The sequence below is a fragment of the Lissotriton helveticus genome, chromosome 5_1 (genome assembly GCF_964261635.1).
Source record: "Lissotriton helveticus chromosome 5_1, aLisHel1.1, whole genome shotgun sequence".
Taxonomy (NCBI): domain Eukaryota; kingdom Metazoa; phylum Chordata; class Amphibia; order Caudata; family Salamandridae; genus Lissotriton; species Lissotriton helveticus.
In genome coordinates, this window is record NC_136065.1 from 1321182353 (window position 1) to 1321193236 (window position 10884).

Genomic DNA, 10884 nt, shown 5'->3' on the forward strand with positions numbered 1-10884 from the left:
TCTGCCAATAAAAAAAAAAAATATAAAAAAAAAAAAGAACTCCTGAAAAGTAGTAGTAATACCATGTATACTGAAAATATTACAGGGACATACCCGTTATCACAAGCACAGGGTTTTCCAATACACCAAGCCAAAATGAGTAAGTGGGCAAGTAGACATTATTAGTAAATCCTACGCCAATGTTGATCAATAAGGACAGAGACACACGGGGTAGAACCTGAAATACACAAAACTCAGGAGGGTTACAAAATAGTCACACCTCATAGGTAACCCCCAGTGCATCAGAAACGCACACTGGTCCAGGCCAAATATATAGTCCTAAAAGTACTGACCTTATTCCTAATAAGGATGTCCTAAGTCTACCAACTGCCTGGTGCCCGTATGCGTTAATTCTAGCCGGTGTCCCAGCTCTTAAACGAGAGCAAAAAGAGTCATGGCACTACTTGCGAAATAAGACCGTTGATTGGTTAACTAAACATAAAAGAATTCACCCTTCAAATATGAAAGACATTCTTATGATTCGTAGGGTAGGGGGGTTTGGGAAATCCCCAAAGAATATGCTAGTGATTGTGTAGTAGTAAACTTCCGGCGATCACAGCTGGTTCGAAAGATACTAAATATGCATGAGGAGATTTCCCCCCAAATAGCTGTTTTACTGCCCTTCCTCTAGGATATTTCTACAGGCCCCTAATTGTGAGAGTCCTATTAATAATGATGGTACCCAAGTAGAACTTTCAAACAGGTTCCGGGAATTATCAGGCATAGATGCACTAGATTGACAACAAAAGATACTATATCAGGGAAGTATTATACCTGTGACTACCCAGCCAAACTGCAAAATGGCCCAAACTTGCCTAACAAATGTCCATAGTCCAAAAGTGTCACAGCATATCCTAGATTTTACTAGGACCCAGGAACAAAAAAAATAGCAAGTGGAGGAGGATATAAACAACTGCCAAGGCATTTTTCCAGAGCCTTCCCTGATTCTATGACTAAAAGTGCAACAGTAAAAAAACTAATCATAACACGAGAAATAGTTTACACCTAGATGTTGGACCAGGTAAACGATTGGAAGTACGACTTTCTTCATGGAACATAGCGGGACTCAATAGGAATCTTAGAGATATGGAATGGCATGAGAATATAAAGCAGAGTGATATCTGTCTCCTTCAAGAGACCTGGGCACTAGAAACGCCACATAAAATAGGATACAAGACATTCAATGTGGACCCCACCCCGTCGGCTAGAGGCAGGCCATCTGGTAGTCTAGCTATATGGGTAAGGATTAACCTTGAAGTCTATTCAACGCAAATATGTTTACCATCACAGTATATGATTGGGATTAAAATAACTGCTAGGGATGGAAAAGAAATATATCTAATTAACATCTATAACAGACCAAGCCCACATCAAAGGAATCATTAGTGATAGAACAACTTGATTCTTTCCTAAATACACTAGAGCCGAAGGCACGGGTAATTGTTTGGGGGGACCTGAAAACTGCAGCTTTGAATCAGTGGTGGGTTTTGATAACCTTTTCGAGGATGAAGATGTAGCAAATAATTTTCCTAGTATAGAAAGTGATAAGATAGTGCTGTGTACCGTGGCAGTTGCACAAATTGTGAAATTAACCATAGGGCATGGACTAAGAGTGCGCAATGGCTGTTTACCCTCGGATAGACCCAGCGTGTATACATTCTGTAGAGGTAACTCTAGGAGTAATATAGACTACATAATGGTATCGATGGAGCTCTGGCCTAATGTCCTTGATCTAAAAATAGAGCCTAGAACTGAGAGTGACCATAGAGCCTAGAACTGAGAGTGACCATAGATCCTTAAAATCCTTAAAATTGACATTAGCAGCGCAGCTATTTCTCCCTACCACTTTATGTAGGGAGTAAAATAATTCACTTGTGGATGATACCCTGCTAAGTAATAATCGCCAAGCCCTTAAATGGCCCCAGTATTCTAGGGAATAGTCAGTCTTTGGAACATATTTATAATACCTTTGCGTAGACCATCGCGCCCTATATTGATAAACTACCGGATTCAATTCCAATGTTAGTGCTACATAATGCCCTTGTAGATGCATTAACTCGGTTTGTGAGTAATATACCAAAGGAAGGCAACGGAGGAAAGAAAGATGCAAATAAAGGAATTAATCCCTGGAATACCAATGAGCGCGTGAAGCAAAGGCTGAATTAATATTGGCAATAACAAGCAATAATGTAACTTCCATAAGGAAGAATATAATTAGGTATAAAAGAATCCTAACTAACACCAAAAAAACTTGGGATGGAGATATCTGGTCAGACTTAATAAGTGCTGCAAAAACTAAGGACCAGCTAGGCTTTTAGAGATTAACAGCAAAAGGGAACAGGTCAGGTAGGGACACTAAGGATCTTTTCCTCGATGCTAATACCTGGGTCAACCATTTCACTCGTCTATATGCAGCGGCTGAAATTAACCAGTCTTATACTATTGATGACTTAGCTCTTAACCCAAAGACTGCTAACCTACACTTTAGTTTGAAGGAAACTATTATGGCAATTAATGCAGTAAAACCAGGGAAGGCTCCAGGTCCTGATAAAATACCAGGAGACTTGTTGAAGCACGATATTGGCATCTGGGGTCCATATATAAATTGCCTATGTAACGCAATAGCCTCAGGAACTCCAATGCCCAAGACATGGAAAGGGGCGGAAATGGTGAAAATTTTTAAAAAGAGCAACCGCTATGACCCCGCAAACTATCGCCCAATCAGTTTAATAGATATTTTACAAAAGATTTATGCTAGGCATATTTTAAACAGATTAAATCACTGCATAGAAGAAAAAACGTGCTTTCAAAATTCCAGGCAGGATTTAGAATTAAAACCAGCACAATCGATCAGGTCTTCAGATTTATATGCCTATGCTGGAAATATATAAATTTAAGAAAGGCCCATTTGTACATTGCTTTTTTAGACTTGAAAGCAGCATTCGGCTCAATACCTCGGAATTTACTCTGGGATTTGTTAAAATGTCAAGGGGTGCCTGGCAAATTGCTTGTGCAAATAATGAGACTACACAAGGACAATTTCGCAAAAGTGAGATGGGGCCCACGGGGTGAACTCACCAATCAAATCCCTGTAAGAAGAGGTGTGCGCCAGGGGTGCGTACTGGCACCCACCTTATTTTCTCTATATGTAAACAAAATCCCTGAGTTCTTGTATGGATGTGCGAATGATGCTCCTAAGTTAGGGGAAGATTTGGTGCCGGCATTATTATTTGCTGATGACACCATACTAATATCACAGACCCCCAAAGACTACAATGCTTAATAGACCGTTTTGATACATATTGTACTATTAAAGGCCTTGAAATAAATTCCAGCAAAACCAAGTATATGGCGATAAACCTGCATAGATCGTTTAAAAAGAATTTAGTATTAAACAATCAGAAATTAGAGTATGTGCAGAGTTTTAATTATTTGGGTAGAACTTAGACACAATATTGTGTTGGAAGACACAGCTGGAAAAAAATAAGATCATTTTGCTCCAAAACACAGGACCGATAATTAAAAAACACGGAAGTAGTATCTCGAAAGCGGTTTCTCCCGCCTTGGAGGTATTTAAACATAAATCACAATCAGACTCTCTTTATGGGGCTGAAATTTGGGGGCCTTTCTGTAATTTTGGGTTAAGAGAAAACACATTTTTTAGAAAAATATTAAGCCTCCTATTACAAACACCCCTAATTCTGATTATTATGGATCTGAAAGTCAAATGCACTGATTATTATGCCCTATTAAGACTTCTCTTATTCTGGGTGAGACTCTGGACAACCACAGAATTGAACACTATAGGGAAGGCCTAGAGGAGATTTTGAAGAAGGATCAGAGCAGGAACATGTTATGGCTTAAGAACGTTTCTTCTTGGTTCATGAAGCTGGGTCTACCCCACTTTTGGGAAGATCCGATCCAGCTGGTACCTTCCTCAAAGAAACTGCTAAAATCAACTTTTTGGGCTCATACCCAAAGTAGTGTGTTACATAGCTCTACTACAGGGACATTAACAACTAGGTTCCTTCTTTTTAAAGATGTTCCAAATTTTGAGCCATTCATGGATGAGGTGCGTCCACAATTAGCTACATTTTTATATATAAAGTTTAGATATGGTGTGCTACAAACAAATGCTGATAAATCTAGATGGAGTAGCAACCATGGAAGTGAAAATAATGATTTGTGCGTATTATGTCAAGACGAAGCTAAAGAAAATGATTTGCATGTACTATTTTTTAGCCCACTGTATGACAAACCTAGGAAGAAATGGATTATACCCATTTGTAAAAATATGAATACCAGGTTCTGCAAAGAGGCAGAAAGAATCCTGAAAGCTGATACATCCCAACCAATTGTCTTTAGCGTAAGCAGATACTTAGTTATTGTAAGTCTTATAAGAGCTAAAGCTGGGCTAAAGCTCTGATAGCTGATACTATGGTAATCAAAGGTATAATCCAAATAGAATTTGCACGTGCACTTTTTGAACTTGCACATAGCATTTTATGACTTTGCACATAGCGCTTTGTAGCTGATATAGGCACATTATGATCAAATTATGGAATATGGGAACTGTGATTTTAAACCTGCAATGATTAAATTTGAAGGACCATGAAGTTATATAGGGATCCCATGAGGAAGCATAAATAATGGAATAAGGTCATTGGATTAGCAACAAATTATTTTATGATTATTAATGTCTATATTTCAGATATTTATTGTATTATATTTGGTTTTAATAGCTATAGTGGGGGTAATTTGCATCATCCACATTCCTCTCTAAAAAGTCCTTATTGCGATGTATAGCATTTGTATTACCATTAACTGTATTTGAATAATTGAAAAGTGATTTTATATGTATCTTTTATGGTTCTAAATGAATCAAAATAAAGAATTTGAATTGAATTTAAAGTGTCAATACTGCTGGCTAGCCTGTTTCCGATGCTTACAGGATCCCCAGCATGTCAAAAGACGCTTGTGGGTGGAAACCTGCTCCTATGTTCGCTTCTCTGAAAGGCCACCAGCACCAGCCAGAGCCCCCACTTCCATGACCAACAACTTAGCTGCCCTGGATGAGCAGCCGACACACGTGTGTCTCAGAGAGATGCCCGATGGGGCCACTAAAGGAAGCATAATTTGGTGGAGGCAAGATGGCGGCCGCTGCAGTGGCCGAGTGAGGTGCCTGCTCTCTGCTCCTTGGCTGGAAGGAAGAGGAGAAAAATTCTGATGCTATACCGCCGTTCTAAATGCCGGAATTTGTCCTGTGAGAAGCTCAGAGTGATACCCGATTTGAGCATTGATGGACATGCGACTGTGTGGCTTTATGGCTGTGCGGTACACCGTCGGACAGTGAAAGGATTACTATCAGCTCTTATCTACTCGTTACTCACGACCGGCGGCTGTATCCTGTAAAGACCGGGGAGCGTTGATCTCTCACTGCTCCATGATTACCGTCCTCTTTTGTTCTCTCTTTCCCCGAATATCCGTTTGGCGGTTGATTCCCTTTTCCCTCGGAGTGTCAGCATATTTGTGCAGAGAAACCAGCTCACGGTCGAGGATGCCGCCGAAACCTCCTGTGAAAGCTCCAGTCACCAGTAGCTGTAAAACGAAGGTGGTTGCAGAGGAGGCAGCCGTGATTGAAAAAACTCCGTCAAGCGGATTGCAGCCAGAGATGGAGTCGAATTCTAAAAAAGGAGGTGAGCGCAAGAAAAATGTAACCTCCACAACGCTAACGCTTCCCGAAATGTTTGGCAAACAGACGATGCGTACTAATCCACAAGAGCCCTCTAAGGATGTGCTATTGTGTCAGCAATCTCAGGGTGATAATGTCATTACTGTACCAATAGATTCCGCTGCTCCTGAAACTCCTATATTAATCTGTGAAAACGCCGAGAAAAGCCCGAGTGGGTGCATTGTGTGAGTTGGAGTTGGTATTCAAGGTAATGATGATGCTATTACACCACCAGTTGTTACCGGGATGGGAGAGCAACCAGCGGTTAATGACAAAGCTAAAATGAATCGGAGTGGGTGCATTATGAGAGTTGGATTTCAATCGGCTCCAGGTTTGAACCTTTCCAACCCTGTTGAGTCTAATGAGATTACTGAGGAGACAACAATACTCCTGGCGATTGATGTTGTATGCTCCGATTCATTAGCTCCCCAAGAGGCGGCTGATAACTTTTACTCCATGTCAGATCATTCTTCAGATGAGGGTATTGACAAGGCTTGGGCAGACTATCTAGATGATAGCAGCATAGATGAAGATTCCAGAGCAAGCTAAATTTCGCCAACGTCAGTCATAACTATCAGGAGGCACAAAGCTAGGAAATCCAGCTCAAAGGGTAAAACACCAGAGGCGGGGGAGGCAAGGATGGAAGCTGAAACGCAAGTGGTGAACTCGAATACCAGTCAGTTCCATGAGCCACATAATGCCTCAGAAGTGACATTAGACATGATTTATAATACGATGGTTGCTCATCGGGCAGAAACAAAAATGGAAATCTCTCGCACACAAGCTACATGCAGGAAGGTTCAAAACGCTGTCAGACGAGTTACTAAGATCTGCTCAGATTTCTCCTCCAGAGTTACAGAGGCTGAATCAAGAATATCTAAGCTAGAGGACGTTGTAGCTGCGCAAAAAACAGAACTTAATGCTATCAAAGCTCAACGGGACAACATAACCTTTAAACTTACTGAATTAGAAAATCAAGCACGAAGGGGTAATTTGCGTATCTTAGGGGTCCCGGAAGAAATGGGGGGGCTTGAAGTACGGAAATTTGTGTGTGATCGTTTTCAAGACGCTTTTCCAGAACTCACCTCTTGGGATTGGCCCACTGTCATTGAACGGGCACACCGCTTCCCCTTTCTACTCTGGAAACCAAAACAATCGGAGATTGAACGACCTAGAGCAATTCTAGTCCCTTTTAATAATTTTTGGGCTAGGGAGGCGGTTTTCGGCCTGGCTAGGCCCGACAAATTGAGGTCAGCAAAGGGCTGTAGTTTTTTCGTACGGCCAGATTTTTGCCCTGCCACTGTTTCGAAACGTTGGCACTAGCGCCAACTCATTGCTGGCTTTCAAGAGAAAGGAGCTACTGTGTATCTTCAAAACCCGGCAAAGCTAAAAGTAACCATTAAAGGACAAACAAAATGTTTTGTTTCAGAAATAATGGCCAAGGAGTATCTGATGTCACTATAGAATGGTTATATGTATCTAACAATCCTGTGTCTATTGTTTATGTTATTTTCCTACCCAAGACGGAAAAAAAAAAAATATCTTAATGCCATTGTGGTTTTCCGTTCCCCTTAGTCTGAGCTCGCTGTTAATGATCACCAGCAATTTGGAGATGAAAAAAAATGTTTTTTCTTTATATTATTTCTCTTTTTTCCAACCTTAAAAGGAGCAGAGGGGCACCTAGGTTTCCAAGGGACTAATGGTCCCAATGCCTCATTTGATGGGATGGGTGGGTAGGGTGGTTACAGGTCAGGGGGTGGTGGTGGGTTTGTGGTGGGTGGAGGGGTGTGGGGTGTAAGACAGTGATAGTTATTTCAGAATGTATAGTAGAGCAGATTAATGTATTAGTAGGCCTGTGTGGTATGTGTGAAAATAAGGAAGCTCTAATTTTGCTATTTCTAAAAGCATTACAATGAATAGGAAAATTAAAATATGTACGCTGAATATTAATGGTCTAAATGATTTTAAGAAAAAAGGGATCTTACGTAATATAATTCAGCTACTACAAATAGATATTTTGTGTCTACAAGAGACACATATCTCTTGGGACAAGAGGAATCTGTTGAAGCACTTGGGTCTGGAACTTATAATTTGTTCAAGGCAGACTGGGATAAAAAGAGGAATCGCTATTCTTACGAAACAGGGATTGGGGAACTGTGTCAGAACTCTAGCGAATAAGTGGGGTAGATGGGGTTTAGCAACATTAGATATTGAGGGAAATAGGTTTACTGTTTGCTCTATGTACGGGCCAAATGTAGATGATAGTGAGGTATTGAATGCAGTTAACCTAGAGCTTGCCACCTGGTGTCAACCTATAATTTTTTGTGGTGATTTAAACGTGCATATTGATGCTGATATCAATATTAGGACAACTTGGAGCTATAATGGACGTAAGACTAAGACTTATAAAGCCCTCAGAGAACTTGTTCTGGGGAACAGTCTGATTGATGTGTGGAATAGGTTGCGACCGCTTGAGTCTGGTTTTACTTTTTATTCGGCTCCACACCAAAAATGTGTGCGTTTAGATTATTTTTTTATCTCTTCAGAACTTCTAGAGAAAGTAAATATTGATATAAAGCCACAATTAGTTTCTGACCGTAACCCTGTTATTTTAGAAATGCAATTAGTCTCTCAACACAAAAAATGTAGCCGACAGTGGTAATTTCAAAGAAATCTGCTGTTAGATGAGGACTACCTACAACATATGTCCAATATTATTATTGAGTTTTTTGCACGTAATAAGTAAGTCAATCATTAGGGGGGAAACCATTAGCTACTCCAATTTTTTACAGAAAAATAAGCTAAATAAATTTGAACAAGAATTAGATAAAGTGATGAAGGCAGAAATAAAACTTGCTTCTAATATTAAAACAGGTTATGGTATAGAAGATGCTCAACGTGCTCTAACCATTGAGCGCGCCGGTGTGTATTCTTACTTAGCTGATCAGTTAGTACTTAAATACAATCAATATAAGACTGAATGCTACGAGTTAAATGAACAAACGGGCAGAATGCTAGCACAAAGACTCAGACAAAAAGCTGCTTCTAATGATATTATAAAGATTATAGATCAAAATGGAGTAATTCAGGAATCTAAAACTGGGATCTTAAAGGCGTTTCGTGAATTTTATTACTCATTATATAATAAGTCAAATGACTGTCCAGGTATGGCAAGTGATGTATCGGCATATTTAAATAGCCTGGATAAGCTTGAACTTTCAGAAAGCGATAAGGCGATACTCGCTGTTCCCATCGCTTGGGAGGAGATCGAATCAGCTATCTTAGGTCTTGCTTCGGGTAAAGCGATGGGTCCCGACAGCATACCACTGGAATTTTATCGCACTTTTCGTAATGTTCTGAAACCAGAATTACTCAAGTTGTACCAACAGGCTTTTCAGGGTCACCCACCTGATTCTTGGTCTTTGGCCACCATAATTGTGTTTAGGAAAAAAGGCAAAGATGGTACTGAATTAGGATCATACAGGCCAATTTCTCTCATAACAGCAGATAGCAAGATCTTTTCCAAGATTCTCGCCAAAAGGCTAGAGGATTTTATGCCCATTCTGGTTTCCAAGTTTCAACATGGTTTAATTAAAAAAAGAGACACGACTGACCATGTCAGATGAATCATCGCCCTGCTAGATTGGGCGCAGGCCACGGGATCCCCAGTCGGACTAACCCTACTGGATGCTGAAAAAGCATTTGATAGGGTCAACTGGGGATTCCTGTGGTCTGTTCTGATATGGAAAGGATTTCCTATTGAATATATAAATGCAATAAGGGCGCTATACTCCAATCCTAAAGCTGTTATCCGGGTCGCTACTGAGACTTCCGAATCTCTAATGATAACAAGGGGACAAGGCAAGGGTGTCCTTGTTCCCCCTTGTTATTCGTGTTACATATTGATCCTTATTTGAATAGATTAACAAAAGAAGTCGCCATTACTCCTGTAAAAATTCATCAAGTAGAATACAAAGTTTTCGCATATGCCGATGACGTTGCGATTGTCACTTCTAACATTCAATCGGCGTTACCTAAAATTATAGAACTAGCCCAAGAATTTGGTGAATCGTCTAGATATAAATTGAATATTTCGAAAACCCAGGTGATTCACTCTACTAAGGGCAGACCGGATGGTATGATGATCTCGTCTGAAGCATCATATCTTGGTGTAATAATATCAGCCAAAGTGGAAGATATTGTGCGACTTAATACAGACCCCTTGTTAGACACAGTGAATAGGACCCTGGAGAGACTGAATAATTTGCATTTATCTCTGTACGGTCGTACCAATGTACTGAAAATTATGATATTCCCTAAATTTCTTTACTTGTTTCGCACTATACCTTTATTGTTCCCTTCTGTTTTTTTTAGTAAACTAGATAGAATTGTCTCCAGATTGTATCGGAGAGCCAGAAGATCTCTTAAATGGTGTACTTTACCTAGGATTAGGAGAGGCTGGAGGGTCCCAAATTTTCGGCTATACTATTGGGCAGTCTCTTTAAGATACATGGGAATTGTAATTTTTCAAAATTATCCTATGGATGATTCAGTTAGACCATCAATTTACGAAATGGTTCTGGGCTCTGAAGCACGACAATGTTTGCTTAGATTAATAGAACCCAGTTACTATAAAAAAACTAAATTTAAAATTATGATTTCAGTGTTTCAAATTTGGAAACAGTTTAAAAAGAACTTCAACTGCTGCTTAGATTTAAACTATTTTACACCTCCTTTGCTTAATCCGGTCCTACCCGAAATTTTTAGAGGACTTATAATTCAGAGATGGCACACCAGTGAGCTGTGTTTATTAGGAGATTTATATTTAACGGGGCAATTTGCTTCATATTCCGACTTACAGCAAAAATATAATTTAATGAAAACTGATTTTTTTAAATATTTACAAATATGGAGTTTTTTGGAGTCCACAAATTTATTAAATACTATTACGATGGGAAAAATAGATGTATTAGAAGGTTGTAGGAAAAGAAGCAAAATTGGTGTAATATATCAGATGATGATAAATATAACACAGGACAATTTGTATGTATATACAGATAAATGGCAAAGACATTTTGGAATTGGAATTATTGATCTATCCAGGTCAATTGAAC